Source organism: Leopardus geoffroyi, chromosome C2 (assembly GCF_018350155.1).
Source record: "Leopardus geoffroyi isolate Oge1 chromosome C2, O.geoffroyi_Oge1_pat1.0, whole genome shotgun sequence".
Classification (NCBI taxonomy): domain Eukaryota; kingdom Metazoa; phylum Chordata; class Mammalia; order Carnivora; family Felidae; genus Leopardus; species Leopardus geoffroyi.
In genome coordinates this window covers 58,935,390-58,955,518 of record NC_059333.1, presented here as the reverse complement: position 1 = coordinate 58,955,518, position 20,129 = coordinate 58,935,390, and the positions used below count along the sequence as shown (strand labels likewise).

At 39.6% G+C, this 20,129-nt stretch overlaps 1 protein-coding gene across 1 annotated transcript in view; it reads left to right on the top strand.

Moving 5' to 3' along the window:
* Positions 1-8,887: 8,887 nt before the first annotated feature.
* The window catches only part of SLC9C1 (solute carrier family 9 member C1), a 109,443-nt gene continuing 98,201 nt past the window's right edge, over positions 8,888-20,129 (top strand). The window contains exon 1 of the mRNA XM_045502030.1: positions 8,888-9,006. The gene's annotated coding sequence lies outside the window, so the exon portion shown is untranslated. The remainder of the gene's footprint in view (positions 9,007-20,129) is intronic.

Sequence of the window (20,129 nt, the reverse complement as noted above, 5' to 3'; positions counted from 1 at the left end):
AAGCATCAGAGTCTTGGTTTTGGCTCAGGTCATGATCTCATGGTTCATGGGTTCGAGCCCCACATCGGGCTCCACGTTGGCAGCACAGAGCCTGCTTGGGGTTCTCTGTCTCCCTCTCTGTCCCTCCCCTGCTTGAGCTTTCTCTCACTCTCTTAAAATAAATAAATAAACATTTTTAAACAAATAAATAAGTAAACAAAGGGAAAGCCCTCCCTGCCTGATGCTTTGGGTTGGTGTTTTCCTCCTTTTTTTTTTTTTTTTTAATTTTTTTTTCAACGTTTATTTATTTTTGGGACAGAGAGAGACAGAGCATGAATGGGGGAGGGGCAGAGAGAGAGGGAGACACAGAATCGGAAACAGGCTCCAGGCTCTGAGCCATCAGCCCAGAGCCCGATGCGGGGCTCGAACTCACGGACCGCGAGATCGTGACCTGGCTGAAGTCGGACGCTTAACCGACTGCGCCACCCAGGCGCCCCTGTGTTTTCCTCCTTTAAATTCCAACCCAGCCACTTACTTGTCCCTTGGCATTTTATGTTCACAAACTCATACAAGATTACCCAGAATGTCTTTCTCCTGCTAGGATTGTGGAAAAGTAGTGCTCACTCACTACCACCTCCCAGCATACTTTAATAATGAACATTTGAAAGTAAGAATTTTTTTTCCCTCCTGTAATTCTGTCATTGATGGCTTCATTTGGTTCAATGTAATTTTTGATTTCCCTTGATTTCCTTTTTGACTCAAGGATAATTAAAGTGTTTTTTTTCTTAATGTTTTCTGTGTTTCTTAATGTTTTCTGTTATTTTTCTATTATTGATTTGTGTCTCATTCTATGTGATCAGGGAATATATCCTCTTTTTATGAGGTTTGTTTTATGCCAGGATATGGTTGATCTTGGTATATATTCCATAGGCGCTTGAAAAAAAAACCCTTTTTTTTTTTTTTGTATTTTGCTGTTATGAGGTGGCATTTCCTATACATATTAATTGGATCTTGTTGTTGGATAGTGTTGTTGAATTCTTCTATGTACTTGCTGATTTTCTGTTTCATTGTTCACTTAGGTTTTTTTTTTTGTTTATTTGTTTTTGTTGTCCTATCAATTTTTTTTTTTAATTTTTTTTTTTCAACGTTTTTTTATTTTATTTTTGGGACAGAGAGAGACAGAGCATGAACGGGGGAGGGGCAGAGAGAGAGGGAGACACAGAATCGGAAACAGGCTCCAGGCTCTGAGCCATCAGCCCAGAGCCCGACGCGGGGCTCGAACTCACGGACAGCGAGATCGTGACCTGGCTGAAGTCGGACGCTTAACCGACTGCGCCACCCAGGCGCCCCATGTCCTATCAATTTTTGAGACAGAGGGAGTTGAAGTCCTCAACTATAATTGTGGATGTGTCTATTTCTCCTTTCAGTTCTATCAGTTTTACTCAACATATTTTGCAGTACTGTTGTTTTGTGAACACACACTTAGGAATGTTATATCTTCTTAGTATATTGACCAATTCACCTTCATGTGTTTTCTCTTTCTGTCTCTGGTAAGTTATTTTGTTGTTGTTCTGAAGCATATTTAATACAGCTGATCCTGCTTCCTCTTAATTACTTTGCAGAGTATATCTTTTTCCCTAAGTTTATTCCAACCTACCTATATTTCTATAATTGAAGTGAGTCTCTTGTAGGTAGCATATAGCTGGGTCATTTTTTTTTTTTTTAACCCGTTCTACCAATCTCAATCCTTTGGTATCTATAGATCATTTACACATAATTTTTATATTTTTTAAGACTTAAGTTTGCCATTTTATTTTTTAATATTCTGTTTGTTCTGTTTCCCCTTCTATTTTGCTTTTCTGCCTTTTTGTAGGATACTTGAACACTTTTTATAATTTCATCTTAATTTATCTATGGTGTTTTGAGTATACCTTCTTTATAGCTTTATTAATAGTTATTCTAAATATTACATTATATATATGTATATATATATGTATAACGTAATGCATGAGATGTATTTGGGTTTATGTGTGTGTATGTGTGTGTGTGTGTGTGCGTGTGTGTGTACAGTTTATCACTGTTTACAGGTGTCAACACTTTACCAATTCTAGTGAGGTGTAGAAAGCTTACCTCTCTTTGCATTCCTTTATCCGCCTCTATTAACGATGTATTTTTTTTTTTACCCATTGCCTCTACATACATTGAGATCCACATTTGACAGTGTCACAGTTTTGCTTCAATCATCAAATGTAATTCATAAAACTCTCAAGGAGAAAGAAAGTCTTTTGTATTTACCCATAAGTTTGCTTACATATTCTTTCTTACTTGCTGATGTTCCAAGATTTCTTATTTTATTGTATTTTTTCTGCTTAGAGAACTTCCTGTAGTCATTCGTTTAGGGGTCATTTAGGGTGACAAATTGTCGGTTTTCCTTCATCTGCTAGTCTTGATTTCTCTTTCATTTGTGGAGAATATTTTCCCCTGGAGATAGCTATAGGAGTCATAAGTTCATTATTTTTTAGCACTTGAAAATGATATGCAACCTCTTTCTGGCCTCCAAGGTTTATAATAAAAATTCTGCTATTATTTGACTAGTCTTCCCCCCCCCCCCCCATAAGTAATACATCACTTCTCTACAACAGCTTTCAAGACTTTTTTCTTCATCTTTAGCTTTCTGAAGTTTAACTTGTGTCTTGGCATGGATTTATTTGGATTTATCCTGTTTGGAGTTAACTCTTCTTCTTGATCCTGTAGGAGTGTCTTTTTCCAAATTTGGGAAACTTTCAATCATTATTTCTTTGAATATTTTTTCTGTACCACCCTCTTTATCCTCTCCTTCTGGAATTCTAAAGACCCAAATGTTAGTTAGATCTTTTGTTTTAGTCTGACTTGTTCCTGAAGGTGTGTTCCTTTTTTTTTTTTCAGTGAATTTTTTTCTGTGTTTTTCAGAATTGGTCATTTCTATTGTTCTCTCCTCAAGTTCAATGACTCTTTCCCTTGTCTTCTCCATTCTGCTATTGAGCCCATTTGTTGCTTTTTAATTTTTTTCATTTGCTATATCTTATTTTTGAAATTCCCATTTAATTTTTCTTTATATCACCTTTTTGTTTTTCTGCAACTTTTTATTTCTTTGCCCAGAGTTCATATTTTTTTCATTAGTCTTAATTGTACTTATAACCACTCACTGAAGTATTTTTATAATGGCTATGTTAAATTCTATTCGGGTAATACTAAAAATTTGTGTCGTGTTGGATTTGGCAACTGTTTATTGTCTAAGTTTGAATCCATCTTGAGTCTTGGAGCACAATGGATTTTTTTAAAAATATAATTTATTGTCAAATTGGTTTCCATACAACACCCAGTGCTCATCCCAACAGGTCCTCTCCTCATTGCCCATCACCTACTTTCCCCTCTTCCCCACCCCCATCAACCCTCAGTCTGTTCTCAGTATCCAAGAGTCTTTTATAGTTTGCCTCCCTTCCTCTCCGTAACTTTTTTTCCCCTTCCCCTCCCCATGGTCTTCTGTTTAGTTTCTCAGGATCCACATATGAGTGAAAACATATGGTATCTTTCTCTGACTGACTTATTTTACTTAGCATAATACCTTCCACGTTGCTGCAAATGGCCAGATTTCATTCTTTCTTGTTGCCAAGTAGTATTCCATTGTGTACATAAATGACATCTTCTTTATCCATTTGTCAGTTGATAGACATTTAAGCTCTTTCCATAATTTGGCTATTGTTGAAAGTGCTGCTACAAACATTGGGGTACATGTGCCCCTGTGCATCAGCACTCCTGTATCCCTTGGGTAAATTCCTAGCAGTGCTATTGCTGGGTCATAGGGTAGTTCTATTTTTAACTTTTTGAGGCACCTTCACACTGTTTTCCAGGGCAGCTGCACCAGTTTGCATTCCCACCAACAGTGCAAGAGGGTTCTTGTTTCTCCACATCCTCTCCAGCATCTATAGTCTCCTGATTTGTTCATTTTAACCACTCTGACCAGCATGAGGTGGTTGCTCAGTGTGGTTTTGATTTGTCACAATGGATAATTTTTAACTGACAACTGAACATTGTGAATATTATAAGACTGGACCATATTTAAATCCCATGTTTTAGCAGGCCTTCGCTAACACTGCTCTAGCAAAAGTGAGGATACTATCTTGTTACTGGCAGGGTAGAATGGAAGCTCAAGTTCTACATTCAGTCTTCATTAACACAGAGCTAGGGAAAATTGTCTCTTTATTGCTAAGAAGTAGTAATGGCACCCTTCTTCTTGATGTTCCTCCACTTATACCATGAGAAGTAACCTTTTTATAGCTGAATGGTGATGAATGTCCAAACTTTCTATTTGTCCTCCTCTGACATCACCCCAGTAAGGAGGACAAGGGGTACCTGATTTGACTGGTTGGGAGTGGAAGTCCAGGCTCCAATATGGTCTCCATGGAGTCATGGGGGCCCGAGGCACCTCTTTACTGCAAGGTGGGTATACAATTCCTAGCTCCCACTAGACCTTTTCTGATGCTACCCTCTTCTGTAGGGATGGGAGTGGGGGCAGGTTTCTGGCACCATGTGAGGTCTGGCATGGGTCAGGTCTAGACTTTCCACTCAGCTCTTGCTGGTGTGTGTATTTGTTTGTGTGTGAGGGAGGGGATGGTTCAAGTTTCCCTGTGGAGTTCGGCTGGAGTAAAGCAGTTATTGGTAAACATTTTCTGTCTTGTTAGATTATCCGTTCCTGGCCACATGGCTAGAAAGAACAGGCTTTTTTTTTTTTTTTTTTTTTTTTTTTTTTTTTTTTTGAAGTCTTTTAAAAATCTGTACTTACTGGCATTTCCATTTTTCCAGCTTCTGTAGTACCCAGTCCGAGATAAAATGAGGCAAAAAGAAAACCCAAGGAACTCATCTCAGTGCAGCTATTCAAGTCTCAAGGTCCCTATCTGGCCTTCCTTCCCTTCATCTTTAAGATTCTTTCTCATGTTTGTTTTATATATAATGTCCAGGGCTTTTAGCTGTACTTACTGGGAGGGATAGGAAAAAGTACACAGACTCTATCTTTGGGATATGGAAGTCCCACATAATTCACCTTTTAACAGTAGGCAAGAGACTTAAACAGGCACTTCATAAACAAGAACATTCAAGTGGTCAAAAAACACATGAAAAGATAAGTGCTCAACATTGTCATTCATCAGTTAAATGGAAATGAAATATACAAATACAATAATACCAAACATCCAAAAGAATAACTAACATTTTTTTTAGAAGATTGTCAATCCCAAGTGTTGGCAAGACTGGTGAGAGTTTAGGGGCTTGGATGGTTCAGTTGGTTGAACATCTTGACTTCAGGTTGGGTCATGATGTCACAGTTTGGTTTGTAAATTCAAACCCAGCATTGGGCTCATTTCTGTCAGTGCAGAGCCCACTTCGGATCCTCTGTGCCCCCATCCATCCCTCTCCTGCTCAGTCTCTCTCTCTTTCTCTCTCTCTCTCTCTCTCTCACTCTTTAAATAAATAAATAAATAAATAAATAAATAAATAAATAAACATTAAAAAAAAAAGAGGGGTGAGAGTTTAAATTGGCACCATCATCTTGGCAGTTATCTGCCACAGTTGTATCTTGCATGCCCTTTGACTTGGGTGTATATACCTAGGAGTTAATATATATTAGATATATACACCGAAGGTGTATATACCTAGGTACATACACCCAAGAGAAATAAATTAATATGCCCACCAAAAGACATACACAAAAATGTGATAGAAGCCTTATTTGTGGCAGCCAAAACTCAAAACAATTCAAATGGTATCAATTCTAAAAAAGATAAGTAAATTATAGTACTCTTCATAAGATTAGATACCATGCAGCAATAAAACAGAAAGAAGAAAACTATGTCATGGATGAATCTCACAAAATAATAATGAATGGAGGCAATCAGGGGCAAAAGAATACATACTATGTTTATAGAAAATGTAAGAATAGGCAAAATATTAAAGGGTAATACAAATCCAATAAAGGTAATTCTGGGAAAGCGATACTGACTGGGAAGAAGTACAGGAAATATTCCAGGTTGTTGAAAATACTCTGAATCTTTCTATGGGCTGTAGTTTCACGGGTTGATATATATGTGAAAATTAAAAGTTGTGAAACTAATATATGTTCATGTGTGTGTATGTGTACCTGCTAAAACTTAACCAAAAAAAATATTTTAAAGATTTTCTTCCATTTCACTTTTTAATACATTCTAATGGCCATCCATTGAACATCCGTGGAATCCAGAATCATTGATCTCTTGAGATTTTTTTTTTTAACTACATTCCTCAGCTTCCTGGTCTATCCTTATCCCCATTGTATTTGCTATTTAGCTTCCTCAAGAAAAAGACAATCTTCTACCTGTCTATCAAGACCAATGATATTATTCCACTGCCCACTACAGTAAACTATGGAGAGTGTCCCAAACACATCATAGTATTTCACAAAAGTCCATGTATATGTAACCTTAGTTTATCTACCAAAATCTGCTAAGACATTACCTTGTTTGTGCCAACCTCTAATTCTAAACAACAAAACAAAACAAAAAAAGTTCATTATTTCCTTGCATGAAAAATTGCTGGTCTGCAAACTGGGGAGCTTCCAGAGTGAACTCTGAAACGGGCCCCTGTATTTGGAGAGCAAGGAGAGATTGAAAATAGAGGCAGCCAGTCCAGATTCGTAGGCAGCAGGTTTAATAAGCAAACAACTTACTTACAAGGCTTTCTTAGGCAGTTGCAAGATACACAGATCTCTGTACCCACCTGCCAGAGTCCTAAAAGTTTACACAGAGGGCTCACCTGGGTTCTGTTACACATACTGTTCAGGTATTCTTAACACACATTACTCTCTTCAGGCTGCATCCTTACAAATGGCTCCTACTGTGGGAACAGCGGGCAGAATGTATATTCCAAGGACAGGGGAGGGAGTGAGGAGCCTGGGTCCAGCTTAAGGGTCAACCAGTGGCCATATCCTCTCAATGACCTCCTTCAACAATGATTAACATAACTGCTTTTATGTTATACATACTGACAGGAGAAAAAGAACAAAGGTTGGGCTTTGCTGCAGCTCCAGGTCTCCAGGCAGGAGTCCTGAGCCTGAGGCATACAGATTACAATACTCCTACAGGTCCCTCAAGGACTTCTTTAAAGCTACAGCTTTGCTCTTGTTAGTGTTACTTCCCTCTAAGAACCATAAACACTGCCCCCCCTCAAGATATATATTAGCAATCAACTTTCAAACATATAACCCACTAATACACATTTGATGAGTCTCATGACTAATGTTTTACTAGACAACAATAAAAGCAACCTTATCTTTTTTTTTTTTTAATTTTTCTTTAACTTTTTTTTTTTTTTTTTAAATTTGTTTTTGAGACAGGGAGAGACAGAGCATGAACAGGGGAGGGTCAGAGAGAGGGAGACACAGAATCTGAAACAGGCTCCAGGCTCTGAGCTGTCAGCACAGAGCCCGACGCGGGGCTCGAACTCACGGACCGCGAGATCATGACCTGAGCCGAAGTCGGCCGCCCAACCGACTGCGCCACCCAGGCGCCCCAAAAGCAACCTTACCTTAACTATAGCTAGCCCTCCAAGCTCCTGGAGACCTTGATTTTAACGTGCACAAATTCCTTAGAGACTTGTGCCATCTCTAACCCCCACTAACTAGAAAAGTACATAATCAGTCACTCCTCCAACCTCAGTGCAGCTCTTTCTGCCTACGAGTCCTGTCCCCAGGCTATAATAAAAGCAGCTTTTGCACCAAAAAGTGTCAAGAATTCTTTCTTGACCACTCATTAGTGGCCCCACATCACATTCTACACTATTGATAACTGTCTAGATCACTTATCTCTGTATTCTTGAAGGCTCCCATGTATATACAAATAATGCAGATAAGGTGATTTTTATTTTGCCAGAGACCCACATTTCTTCACTAAACTCATCCATTCAACCAGTTCCTGCCTGTCTTAATAAGGCTCAAATTCTGTCTCCTTTGGAGAACCTTCACTGACTATCTCAGTCAAAAGCGATCATGACTTTGCTTCTACTGAATGATTATAGTACACAGGCTAGGCCACTCTTGTGGCATTTACTAATGCACCAAAATAACTCTGAAGGCACATGTGTTAAACAAACACAATTCATCAAGAATTAGAAGTAAACAGGTTTTAATACTGTCAAGGAAGAAGAATTCTCTCTGCCCTCCAAGGCCCTTCTAGCTGGAAAAAAATCAAATTGACATGAGACAGATTAAGGAGAAAATCAAACCTAATTTCATATGTATAAGGAATCCATGCAGACATAGACATTCAAAGACAGGCAAAATGAGATATCCTGTCATCTTGAACTAAGGAGAGGGGGGTAGTGGGACTTCACAGTGTAGGAATGCCGGCACCTGGGTAGTTCAGTCGGTTAAGTACGCCTGACTTTGGCCCAGGTCATGATGTGAGTTCGAGCCCCCACCCCCACCCCCCCCATCGGTCTCTATACTGACAGCTCAGAGCCTGGAGCCTGTTCAGATTCTGTATCTCCCTCTCTAATCTATCAATCTGCCTCCTCTTACTTCAAAATCTCTACCACCCTGTTTTATCCAAGAAACCCACTTCTTCCAGAATTCTAGGAAAGCAGTGTCCATCAGCTCTTTGCCAGAAATCCATTGTTCCAAAACATTACATTAATATAGCAATAAAATCCTTGGGGTTCCTTTTCACCTTTATTTATCTATTTATTATTATTTTAAAATAAACTTGGCCTTAAAACTTCAAAGTTTGCCTTGGTAGTGCAGGGGAAATGGTGCCGAGGAGCATCAGCTAGTGCGGGTCATCAGCCAATCAGGTCAGGAGCTATGACCTTGAAGCCAATGGGTGCAGACCAGGGGCGGGGCTTGGAACAAGTTAACTGCCATCGAGGTTGCGGTTGATTGTGGCTGTTCTGGAGTGAACGGAATATAGGTTGTCTCCACTTCTCATTTATCCCTCCGGGATACTCTTCCTGAGGCTCGGCATGGTGAGCTTCCCCTAATTTTCCTTTCAGGAAGCTGCCCTTTCCCTCTGGCGTTTCCCGCCTCAGCCTTACCTTAGGGGAGAAGCCAATGCTCCCGCTGGTGTTCCAGCTACCGGTTTCAGCCAGCCATTCCCTCCTCAAGTTTCCATGTTTCCCGTTTTCCCGCGGCAGCGAAATCAAGGCCAACAAGCCTCTCAGTTGGAATGGTTGCCCCTTGGCCCCTGCCCATATCATCCTCCATTGCCCATCACTCCTCCCGTATCATCCCTCCAGACTATTTACCTGGCTTGCGCTTGTTCCCTTTGCCTTGCTGGGGCACTGAGCAGAAAGCACCCTGATGCCGTCCGCGGTCGCTCTCCTCGGGTGCGTGGAGCTGAGCAGAGAGAGAGGAAGGACTCCCTGGGAGTGGGGAGGCATTAGGAGGGCGACAGAACGCCCCCCCCTCCCCCCCCCGCCAGAGTCCGTGAGTAAGAGGGCTGCTGTGAAGATAACTGGGATGCCACAGTGCCCTCTTCAGGATGCTCTTGTCAGCCGAGTCCTGGAAAGGGCGACTAAGAAGGAAGACAGACTTCCCATTTTCAGGGCGGGGAAGGGGGGTCTGACTTACACTTTTCCATGACAAAGGGAATCTCTTAAGGCTGACTGTTGAGGACAAAGCTACAGGCCAGTTTTGAGAGAGCCTTCGTTAATGACCTCCACACACAAAGGTTTTTGTCGAATCCGTTGAAAAATTAATGTAGGAGACTAGCTGGTAATTTCAAGACAAACCAGTATTTCTTCCGTGATGAGACACGGACTCATAAACTTCTCCAAAGCTGTCAAAAGTCGGTTTCATTAAGCTGAAGAAGACTTTTAATAACATGCAAAATCTGTCTAGTCTCACTGCTACTTCTTTACCGGTGTCTTTTAAAATATTAAAAACTACAGGCATATTAACATTTACGTGTTAACAAAAAATGAGATCTCCCCTTCGGTGAGAGGTTTGTTAGGAAAATTTGGAGTATAGGTTGAAAAAGCCCAACTGAGTATTCGCCACATATTTACAGCCAGATAGTGAAATTATGTTGAACTCGATCCCTGAATTTCAAGGATAATTAAGATTTGGAGTAATTTTATTCTTTCCTGAAAGGAATTGATTAAGGTTAAATGTGTAAGTGCTTACTAAAGTTTTCAAATAAACAATTTTAAAAATGAGAAAAATGCTTATGGGAACATGTATCCCTACTTTTAGTTTGAAAAATAGACTTCTTAACTGTTTTAAATTCTGCAAGCATGTAAGAATGTTTATGTTGCGAAAAATACTTTTCCTTTTTTGGTGAAGTTTGTTTGCTCCAAGATGTTTGGTTCTGGAGTAACAGTGGGCAAGTTAGTGGGTGACATTGATAACATTTCCTAAATAGTTTGATGTTAACTAAGAGCAAATATGATCCATCTATCACAGTGTTGTTCCCTAATGGCACGGACTTCTGCTAGGACAGTGCTTCTGAACAATGGCCACTCGTCAGAATCACTGGAAAGATTTTAAAGTTGCTGATACCTAGGCAAGACCTCATACCGATTAGATTAACTTCTGGGGGTGCCACCCATGCATCTGTATTTTTTTTTTTTTAGATAATTTATTCTTAAGTAATCTCTACACCCAATGTGGGACTCAAATTTATAACCCTGAGATCGAAAGTCTCATGCCTTACCAACTGAGCCAGCCGGGGACCCCTGCATCTGTATTTATAAAACTCTCTAAGTGATTCCAATGTGGAGCCAAGGTTAAGAATCTTTGTCTTAGAGGAACGGCTAACCTTGCTCTGCTCTAGCACTTATATGGTTATCAATATCCCCTGGTCTAAACTTCAGCTCTTGACATGTTAATGTAATGTTAGGGAATTTAGAAATTCTTTGAAGAAAAACAAAAAATAGACAAACAAAAAAGAAGTCTCTGACATCAGGGAACTAGTCTGATTTCAAAGCTAAGTGTCACTCAGTGTCATTACAAGCTGGCCTGTTGCTTTTACCCAGTCCATATTATTTGCCTGTTGGACGCAAACAATCTCACAGAACATTAACATGATATGAGGTCATTCAAAACCATAATAAAGTGAAACAAAAAGTCACTGGGCAACCCATAGAATACCAAACATCCCCTCTCTTGGCTAAAATGAGTGCTGCTTCTTTACTTGTGACCGCTTTATCCTCATTCTATTCTGCCCTCCCCATAGAGAAGATTTGTTAAGATACCCAGTCATGGAATTATCCTTGCTTTCTGACCCAATCAACACCAAATCTATATAACACCCAATCCATAGTAAACTCTCACTTGCCTCCAGAATTACTCAACCACAGCCTAGATCCACAGTAATTTTAACATCCTTTTGTTGAAACACCCCACATTTCCCCAGGCTGAATGTTATCCCAATTTGTCAATAATGAACCCAATTTGTCCATCCCACATGTGTTTCTGGTGGTCTTTGCCTGAAGGGCATTGATATTCTTTCTCACAAAACCCGACTCAAGAATATTAAAAAGAGAAGAGAGAGGAGGCCTAGATGGTGGGATAGCATGGAAATTCTCTGCTTTTTTCATCCCTGAAATCCAGCTAGATCAGCACCAAGCCATTTTTCACACCTAGAAAATTGATCTGAGGACTAACACAACAATCTGCATAACTTGAGTCACAGAACTTGGCTGGTACGTGGTGCAGAGAGGTGAACTGTAGGAGAGAGAAGCCTTGGAGGGTATGGAGTTGTTTTTGTTTGCAGAGAGAAGATAGATACAGTGGGGAGAATACAGGAAAAGCACTATCCCAAAAACATCTGCAGAGAAAGACAAAGGGTGGAAACACCCACAAGAAACTGAACAAGAAAGGGAGAAAGGAGAAGGGAGAGGGTTTCAATACCATTAGGACTCTAGAAACAGGGGAGCACAGAGTCAGAAACTCTGTAGTTCAATATGTAGTGGTGCTGTGATGGGAAAGGTGAATCCCCAAAAGCAGACAGCAAGGTCCAAGGGGTCCAAGAGCCACACAGGGAGAGAGAGTTCCCCTGCCAGGAGGACATTTGGTAGAAGCCGTGCAGCCTCCCCATAGGCAAAGAAGGTCCCAGCAGAACCTGGATTACAGCCACATTTGCAGTGTTGGAACAAGGACGCTAGGGTGCAGTGAAGCCTGGCACCAGATGTGTGTTATGATTTACCATAGTCCTAGAACTGTTACTGCTACACAATCGTGAAAATTTTTTCTGGGGCAGGCTGGAACCCGGCCACAGCCTCTGAGTCTCTGCAGCAGTGATGTCGCATGAGCATTTGGGGGGCAGGCCAGCATCCAGCCATTGCTCGGTGAGACCCTCCCCTGGAGGTCAGAGTGGGTTCAAGCCACCGGGCTGTCATATGTGAGATATAACATAAAGTGAGATAAAATTTGGGAGGGAGGTGCCACTTGGCAGGCTGATGTCTTGGTCATGAACAGTGTAGAAGCAGGGACTGGACAGAAGCTGGGGACAAAGGAGGGATGCTTGATTGCTGGTTGGCAAAAGCACAGAGTTCTGATGCTGCAGAATGGGAAGCTGGGTGATGCCATTTTCACCTGTCCTGCACATACACATATACATGTACACATGCCATACTGATCCACCCCAATAAGCTAAGCAGCACCACCTAGTGAAGAATGGAGCTGTTACACCAAGCCCCATCCAACTGAGCCAACCCAGCCCCAGAGGATGACCACAAGTCTCTCCCCCTGGTTAGTGTATGGATTATAAAGTGCTTCATAGTTTGACTTCTAGGGGAAACTGGATGTAATTTCATCTGGAACTCATTCTGTTCGCTGGTCCAACTATTCATTTTTTTTCTTATTTTTGGATACAGAAACATAATGGCAATAAGTTCATATCTTTCAGTACTCAGTCTAAATATCAATGGACTAAATTCTCCAATCAAAAGACACAGAGTAACAGAATGGATAAGAAAACAAGATCCATCTATATGCTATTTACAGGAGACCCATTTTAGACTGAAAGACACCTTCAGATTGAAAGTTAGGGGATGGAGAACCATCTGTCATGTTAATGGTTGCCAAAAGAAAGCCTGAGTAGCCATACTATATCAGACAATCTATATTTTAAAATAAGGGCTATAACAAGAGATGATGAAGGGCATTATAGCATATTTAAGGAGCCTATCCACAAAGATCTAACAATTTTAAACACTTATGCCCCCAACATGGGGAACCCAAGTATATAAATCAATAATCACAAACATAAACTCATTAATAATAATATCATAATAGTAGGTGATTTCAACACCCCACTTATATCAATGGACAGACGATCTAAACAGAAAATCAACAAGGAAACAGTGACTTTGAATGACTCACTGGACTAGATGGAATTAACAGATATATTCAGAACATTTCATCCTAAAGCAGTGGAATATACATTCTTCTCCAGTGCACATGGAATTTTGTCTAGAATAGTTCACATACTGGGTCAAATCAGCCCTCAACAAGTACAAAAAAATCAAGATCATACCATGCATATTTTCATACCACAACACTATGAAATTCTAAATCAATCATAAGGAAAAAAATTGGAAAGACAACAAATACTTGGAAACTAAAGAACATCCTACTAAAGAATCAATGGGTTAACCAAGAAGTTAAAGAGGAAATTAAGAAGTACGTGGAAGCCAATGAAAATGATAACACCACAGCCCAAAAACTCTGGGATCCAGAAAAGGGGGTCATAAGAGGGAAGTATATAGCAATCCAAGCCTTCCTACAGAAGGAAGAGAGGTCTCAGATACACAACCTAATCTTAAACCTTACAGTCTGTAAAAAGAAAGGAAAATAAAATGCAAAACCAACAGAAGACAGGAAATAATAAAGATTAGAGCAGAAATCAATGCTATTGAAATGAAAATGAGGGGCGCCTGGGTGGCGCAGTCGGTTAAGCGTCCGACTTCAGCCAGGTCACGATCTCGCGGTCCGTGAGTTCGAGCCCCGCGTCAGGCTCTGGGCTGATGGCTCAGAGCCTGGAGCCTGTTTCCGATTCTGTGTCTCCCTCTCTCTCTGCCCCTCCCCCGTTCATGCTCTGTCTCTCTCTGTCCCAAAAATAAATAAACGTTGAAAAAAAAAATTAAAAAAAAAAAAAAAAAAAAAAAAAGAAATGAAAATGAGAGGTCTCAGATACACAACCTAATCTTAAACCTTACAGGCTGTAAAAAGAAAGGAAAATAAAATGCAAAACCAACAGAAGACAGGAAATAATAAAGATTAGAGCAGAAATCAATGCTATTGAAATGAAAAAAACAGTAAAACAGATCAATGAAGCTAAGAGCTGGTTCTTTGAAAGAATTAATAAAATTGATAATCCCCTAGCCAGTTTGATCAAAAAGAAAAAGGAAAAGGACCCAAATAATTAGAATCAAGAATGAAAAAGCAGAGATCACAATCAACCCTGAAGAAATACAAACAATAATAAGAGAATATTATAAGCAATTATATGCCAATAAAAAGGGCAATCTGGAGAAAATGGACAAATTCCTAGAAACATAAAAACTACCAAAACTGAAACAGAAAATTTGAACAGGCCCATAACCAGTAAAGAAATTGGATCAGTAATCAAAAGTTTCCCAAGAAACAAAAGTCTAGGGCCAGATGACTTTCCAGGGGAATTCTATGAAACATCTAAAGAAGACTTAACACCTATTCTTTTGAAGCTGTTCCAAAAAAAAAAAGTGGAAAGAAAACATCTAAACTCATTCTACAAGGTTAGCATTACCTTGATTCCAAAACCAGACAAAGACCCCACTAAAAAGGAGAACTACAGACCAGTTTTCCTGATAAACATGGATGCAAAAATTCTCAAAAAGAATGGAACCAGAAAAGACCTCAAATAGCCAAAACAATCCTGAAACAGAAAACCAAAGCTAGAGGCATCACAATCCCGGACTTCAAGCTATATTACAAAGCTGTAATCATGAAGACAGTATGGTACTGGCACAAAAACAGACACTCAGACCAATGAAACAGAATAGAGAACCTAGAAATGGACCCACAAACATATGGCCAACCAATCTTTGACAAAGCAGGAAAGACTATCCAATGGAGTAAAGACACTCTCTTCAGCAAGTGGTGCTGGGAAAACTGGACATGCAGAAGAATGAACTTGGACCACTTTCTTACACCATACACAAAAATAAATTCAAAATGGATGAAAGACCTACATGTGAGTCAGGAAGCCATCAAAATCCTAGAGGAGAAAGCAGGGAAAAACTCTTCGACCTTGGCCACAGCAACTCCTTACTCAACACGTCTCCAAAGGCAAGGAATATAAAAGCAAAAATTAACTATTGGGACCTCATCAAGATAAAAAGCTTCTGCACAGTGAAGGAAACAGTCAGCCAAACTAAAGGCAACCATCAGAATGGGAAAAGATATTTGCAAATGACATATCAGATAAAGGGTTAGTATCCAAAATCTATAAAGACCTTATCAAACTCAACACTCAAAAAACAAATAATCCAGAGAAGAAATGGGCAAAAGACATGAATAGACACTTTTCCAAAGAAGATATCCAGATGGCTAACAGACTCGTGAAAAAATGCTCAACATCACTCATCATCAGGGAAATACAAATCAAAACCATGAGAAACCACCTCACCCAAGTCAGAATGGCTAACATTAACAACTCAGGCAAAAACAGATGTTGGTGAGGATGCAGAGAAAGGGGAAGAGTCTTGCACTGCTGGTGAGAATGCAAACTAGTGCAGCGACTCTGGAAAACAGTATGGAGATTCCTCAAAAGGTTAAAAGTAGAACTACCCTATGACCCAGCAATTATACTACTAGGTATTTATCCAAAGGATACCAAAATGCTGATTCAAAGAGACACATACACCAATGTTTATAGCAGCACTATCAACAATAGCCAAATTACAGAAAGAGCCCAAATGTCCATCGACAGATGAATAGATAAAGAAGATGTGGTATATATACAATGGAGTGCCACTTGGCAATCAAAAAGAATAAATCTTGCCATTTGCAACAACATGGATGGAACTGGAGCCTGTTATTCTAAGCAAAATTAGAGAAAGACAAATATCATATGACTTCACTCATATGTAAAATTTAAGATACAAAACAGATGGACATAAAAGAAGAGAAGCAAAAATAATATATAAAAAGGAAGGGGACAAAACATAAGAGACTTTTAAATATAGAGAAAAAACTGAGGGTTGCTGGAGAGGTTCTGGGTGGGGGGATGGCTAAATGGGCAAGGGGCATGAAGGAAGATACTTGTTGGGATGAACACTGGGTGTTATACATAGGGGATGAATCACTGGATTCTACACCTGAAATCATTATTGCACTATATGCTAACTTGATGTAAATTTATATATATATATATATATATATATATATATATATATAATATGCACACACTTTGATAATAAAAAATGAAAAGGAAAAAGAACTTTAAATGAAAGAAAAGAATATTAAAAAGAAACTGGCTTTGAGAAAAAAAAGTTGAGAAATGTTGCTTTTGAATTGGGTGAATCACAGTGGTTGCTAACCTTCACCACATATTAAAATGGAAGAACCCAGGCTGCAGTTTAGACTGACTTAAATAGAAATCTCTGAGGAGAGTATCCAAGCCCCGGTATCATTATAACTCTGCAGGTGATGTCAAATAAAAATAATAAATACGGAGAGTAGTTACACAGACTAGGGACCTATACGGATTGGAAAACTGAGGCCAACAGCATTGAAGTAAGCTGCCGAGTCTTTCACCCTGCCAGCTGCAGCCCATCAGGCCTTTGCTTGCGGGCAGTCTGACTACAGCCAGCACTTTGACATTGGTGCTAATACGATATAACCTTTGAAAATGATGTTTACAAGGCTCTTTGATGCTAGTGATACAATACCAAGTGGAAAACAGCGTAATAAATAAGAATGAACCCAACTGTGTAAATAAAACATACAAGAATCACTAGATCGCATGACTGTGGTTGAGTTTTTCCTGATTTCTGAAATGTTTGTTTCCATATTTATTTCAAAAGCATTCATGATAAGCATGTATTCATTTATTTAGTTCCCCCCCCCAAATATTGTTTTTAGAATCATAAAAGGGGATATAATAAAAATCAGAAAAGGGCGTATAATAAACATAACATAAAAATAAGAAAAGGGCAATTCTATTACAGGATAGAATTGGAAGAATTCCCTGCATGAACTTTAAGATGCCCACCTAAAACTTTCCTTAGCATGGGAAGCAGATGAGATTAGCAGACCTGTAGCTATTATCTATTTCTTCAAAACAACACACATTTCAAGACACATCATGGCCCTTATGGGTCCTCTTCCATGAAGTAACAATGAGATAGAACATGTAACAACTTACCTGTTTTAAATCCTTTGGTTTCAACATTTTTCTTACGTACTTGTCGCTATATAAATATATAAAAGCAAGAGAAACCTGGCTTATCACTCCCAAATGAGATAAAAGAAGGCTATAATGGAATATTATATGGTCTATTAATTTCTGTCTTGCTAGAACAACAAAAGAGATCAGAATATTCTATTTTTAAAAGTTATTTTTTTAATGTTTATTTATTTTTGAGACTGAGGGAGACAGATTGTGAGTGGGGGAGGGGCAGAGAGAGAGGGAGACACAGAATCTGAAGCAAGCTCCAGGCTCTGAGCTGTCAGCACAGAGCCCGATGCGAGGCTCTAGCCCAGGGACCGTGAGATAATGACCTGAACTGAAGTTGGACTCTTAACCGACTGAGCTACCCAGGCGCCCCTAAAAGTTATTTATTTAAACTCAAGTTAGTTAACATACAGTGTAGTGAAGACTCTGGATCTAGAGTTCTTTCTTGTTTAGCAAGAAAGCGGGACACAGGAATAAAATGCGAGAGATTGCTAATGTCCGGAAGAAGACAAGAGCCCCAGTTAAAGGTCCTTGCTCCATTTTTATTAGGATCAGAAGGCTTACTTACAAACATGGTGATGGACATACACAAAGAGACAATGAATCTGTGAACGTTAACTCATGGATGTGAGGAAAAGGGGGTTTGAAGATATTCGGTGTTAGGGGTTTGGGTCAATATAAAACAAAATCCTGGCGCAGGGCAGATGGTTGTTAACAGATGTGAGGCGCCATATCTGTTTATCTTAGCCAGACTAGGGGATAAGACAGATAGAGCATGTAACCTCAAGGTCAACAAGGCACCATTCTTTTGTTAATTAGCTCCTCTCTGGGCAACTTCACCCTGCAGCGGCCTATAGCCCTATTTACCTGCTTATGTAATCTGGTCCTTCCTTCCGGTGAAAGCAGCTTTCTGCTATAATACTAAATTGGGGGACGATTTCCACCCTGAATACCTAATCTTGTTTACCTCATATATCTTTGTTCTATATTGGGTATATTGGGGCCTTTGCCCCACCCTTTCTATACCTATTTACCTAATCTTGTTTACCCAAACTTGGGTGTGAGCATCCTGTGGCTTTGTAATTCTTTATGCCTTGTTAACCCATCAGTGTAGGCCCAGGGAATTCCTAAACTTATTCCCCACAGTGTAGTACTGGGTTCAAGAGTAGAATCCAGTGATACATCCTTTATATATAACACACAGTGCTCATCCCAACACGTGCCCTCAATGCCCATCTCCCAGTTAGCTCATCCCCCTGCCAACCTCCCACCTAGCAAACCTCAGCTTCTCGGTATTTAAGAGTCTCTTATGGTTTGCCTCCCTCTCTGTTTTTATCTTAGTTTTCCTTCCCTTCCCCCATGTTCATCTCATTTGTTTCTTAAATTCCACATATGAGTGAAGTCATATGATATTTGTCTTTCTCTGACTGACTTATTTCACTTAGCATAACACCCTCTGGTTCCATCCACATAGTTGCAAATGGCAAGATTTCATTCCCTTTGATTGCCAAGTAATATTCCATTGCACATATATACCACACCTTCTTTATCCATTCATCCATCGATGGACATTTGGGCTCTTTCCATACTTTGGCTATGGTTGATAGTGCTGCTATAAACATGGGGGTGCATGTGTCTTTTCAAAATAGCATACCTGTATCCCTTGGATAAATACCTAGTAGTGCAATTGCTGGGTTGTAGGGTAGCTCTATTTTTAACTTTTTGAGGAAACTTCATACTGTTTTCCAGAGTGGCTGCACCAGTTTGCATTTCCACCAACAATGCAAAAGGGTTCCTCTTTCTCCACATCCTTGCCAACATCTTTGTTTCCTGTGTTGTTAATTTTATCCATTCAGACTGGTGTGAGGTGGTATCTCGTGGTTTTGATTTGTATTTCCCTGATGATGAGTGATGTTGAACATGTTTTCATCTGTATGTTAGCCATTTGGATGTCTTCTTTTGAAAAATGTCTATTCATATCTTCTACACGTTTCACTTGATTTTTATTTTTGGGTGTTGAGCTTGATAAGTTCTTTATAGATTTTGGGTACTAACCCTTTATCTGATATGTCATTTGCAAATATCTTCTCCCATTCTGCTGGTTGCCTTTTAGTTTTGCTGACTGTTTCCTTCACTGTGCAGAAGCTTTTTATCTTGATGAGGTCCCAATAGTTTATTTTTGCTTTTATTTCCTTTGCCTCCAGAGTCATGTCTAGTAAAAAGTTGCTGCAGCTAAGCTCAAAGAGGTTGCTGCCTGTTTTCTTCTGTAGGATTTTGATTGTGTTTTGTCTCACATTTAGGTCTTTCATCTATTTTGAATTTATTTTTGTGTGTGCTGTATGAAAGTGGTCCCAGTTCATTCTTCTGCATGTCACTGTCCAGTTTTCCCAATGCAATTTGCTAAAGAGACTATCTTTTTTCCATTGGATACTGTATCCTGTTTTGTCAAAGAGTAGTTGGCTATATAATTGTGGGTCTATCTCTGCATTCTCAGTTCTGTTGCATTGATCTGAGTGTCTGTTTTTGTGCCAGTATCATACTGTCTTGATGATTACAGCTTTGTAAAAGAGCTTGAAGTCTGGAATTGTGATGCCTCTAGCTTTGGTTTTCTTTTTCAAGATTGCTTTGCCTATTTGGGGTCTTTCCTGCTTCCATACAAATTTTAGAATTGTTTGCTCTAGCTCTGTAAAGAATGCTGGTGTTATT